The 2,442-nt window shown below is 41.1% G+C and overlaps 1 non-coding gene across 1 annotated transcript; it reads left to right on the plus strand.

The window, feature by feature from the left end:
- The first annotated feature begins 654 nt into the window (after positions 1 to 654).
- MIR507B (microRNA mir-507b) lies at positions 655 to 734 on the plus strand. The gene has a single exon (NR_129196.2). It is a non-coding gene; the product is annotated as a microRNA mir-507b (primary transcript).
- The last annotated feature ends 1,708 nt before the right edge of the window (positions 735 to 2,442 follow it).

Raw genomic sequence — 2,442 nt, forward strand, 5'->3', positions numbered from 1 at the left:
ATGTTAACTTTGGAGGAAAACAAATCTACACTAATAAAAGAGAAAGATGCAAATTGACCGTACTTTCGCAACGCCCACCAGCCCATCCGGAGTGAGTATGCAAATTAACCCAACAAAGATGGCAGGTTAATTTGCTTATGCAGGCACCGAATGATTGGGGGCAGGATGCTTGCATGGTCCCCATGTTGATGATGTATGTGTTCCGCACTGCCCCAGCTGCTCGGGGCCTCTGGGCAGCATGGGAAGGCAGAAAGGTGGCTCCAGGCAGGAGCAAAGGCAGTGCTGGCAGCCAGGGGAAGGAAGGCCCATTCTTGCATGAATCTTCATGCATCGGGCCTCTAGTCATATATAAAGCATCACTTCTAGATACTTGAACTTCAACAGATTAATTAGCACAGATGAAGATATATTTTATCTGAGTGAGAGAAGAAAGGATCATTGTCTCTCAATCTGAAAACCTATAGGTCAAACATGCAGCAGGTTAGAGGATACTAATGCAGGGAGAGATGGAAATGGGAGGGCATTGGAGTGTGTGTTAATTTATTTTGTGGTATAAATTCTGGGGGTCACACATGGGCTGGAAGCATTGGGTGATTATGAAAGTAACATGGCTGGGGAGCATTTGGGCAGAGTCATCACATTTAATCATGCTTTGTGCAGTGCCCCACTCCAAAGGGTGCCATTCAGGTACAATAATATATGATTGGCACTCTTTTGAGTGTGGTAATTCACAATAGTTACAACACTTGTGGTGGCCCTAAAGGGAAGGTGGTGTAGTTTTCTGGGCAGTTTCACTCAATTTGGGCAAATTACCATCCTCCCTAAAGTCTCCTAATTGCCTCTGTAAAGACCTTACCGAGAATTAGGATCCGAGGGTTTTTGGGAAATCTTCCCATTCAGGTTCTTCAAGGATTCACATCCCTTTATCCAAAAGGGCACGGGTGTCTTGGAGCAAGATTTGAGTTGGGTCTATCACTCTCCCTCTCTTACACCCTTTTCCCTCTTGTACATTAACATCACTTCTTAGGAACCAAAATACTCTTTCTTTAATATCCTCTCTCTATCACTATATCAGCACTAGTTCAAGTGATGACCAGACTTTTCATTCAGTCTGTTTGCATGATTTTTGTGTTTTTTAATATATTTTTATTGATTTCGGAGAGAAAGGGAGAGGGATAGAGAGAGATAGAAACATCCAATGACGATAGAGAATCAGTGATTGGCTGCCTCCTGCACACCCCCACTGGGGATCAAGCCCACAATGGGTGCCATGCCCTCCGGGAATCAAACCATGACCTCCTGATTCATAGGTTGACCCTCAACCACTGAGCCAGTTTGGCTGGGCACAATTTTAGTGTTTTACGTGAAAAGTCTGAAAAGTGAAAAAGTGAGATATTTCACTTCTCAGACTTTTGGAACTAAAGACAGTACATAGGCTTTCCTCTCTGTTCTTAAGGGGTATTTTCTTAAACAAGCTCCTTCAAAGAGATACTAGAAGAGAGAAAAACAGAGAAAGTTAAAAAATAGAGAGCATTACATGGAAACTGTTTCAGAACTGCAGTAATTCATGGGAAGTACTTTTCATATTGTATATTTCTTTGTTATGAAATCAGTCCTATATTCTTGATGTTGCCAGCTTTTGAATCTCTCAAGGATCACTGTGCTTTCCCATATTTTGTCAGAGGAAAAATTAGTCCTCTGTAATGTCATCCTGGCTGGAAATGCACAGCATACAAACAAAGGTCATGGTCCTAAAATTGGCAGATGCTTATTAGCATTCATACAGCTGCTTTCTTTTGAGCCTAGGTACCCTTCCTCAACTTCAAACTTGGCCACCTCTGGGATAACTTTTAAAAACCTTCAAAGGCACAAAACCTAGAGACTAATATCCCTCAGGAGTAGCTTCCGATATAGAATATTCATTGTTTTAATTCCTTTGTTTGAAAGTGGCCTGACCAAATGGGAACAGAATTTCTAGAAGAGCATAGCCCTCCTCTCTCAGTCTCAGAACTCCTTTTCTGCTCTTTAGAACCCAATTTTCACCCTTTCGCCCAAAACTCTTAACCTTCTGACATCAACCAATTCCCTTCAGTGCTTTCAAGACATTTTTTCTTTTTATTCCCAAATTCTATCCTGCTTTTCAGTTTCCCCCACAGCTGGACTTCATTGAAACTCCAGGATTGAAGCCACTTGTTTCTTTATAAAGCATATAAAAACTATCCATTCTTTTAGATATACTTTTGGATCTTATATGACATTACTAAATGATCCAAACTTTTTACACTCTTTGACTCTTGTCATTTCCCCTTCAAATTTATACGTTAATAGAGGAAGAGCAAGGAGGAACCAGTGCTTAGAAAGCCTTCCTATATAATAAAAGTCTAATATACAAATTGACCGAATGGTGGACTAATGGGTCGCTATGAAGCACACTGACCTACT

Source organism: Eptesicus fuscus, chromosome 1, assembly GCF_027574615.1.
Source record: "Eptesicus fuscus isolate TK198812 chromosome 1, DD_ASM_mEF_20220401, whole genome shotgun sequence".
Taxonomy (NCBI): Eukaryota; Metazoa; Chordata; class Mammalia; order Chiroptera; family Vespertilionidae; genus Eptesicus; species Eptesicus fuscus.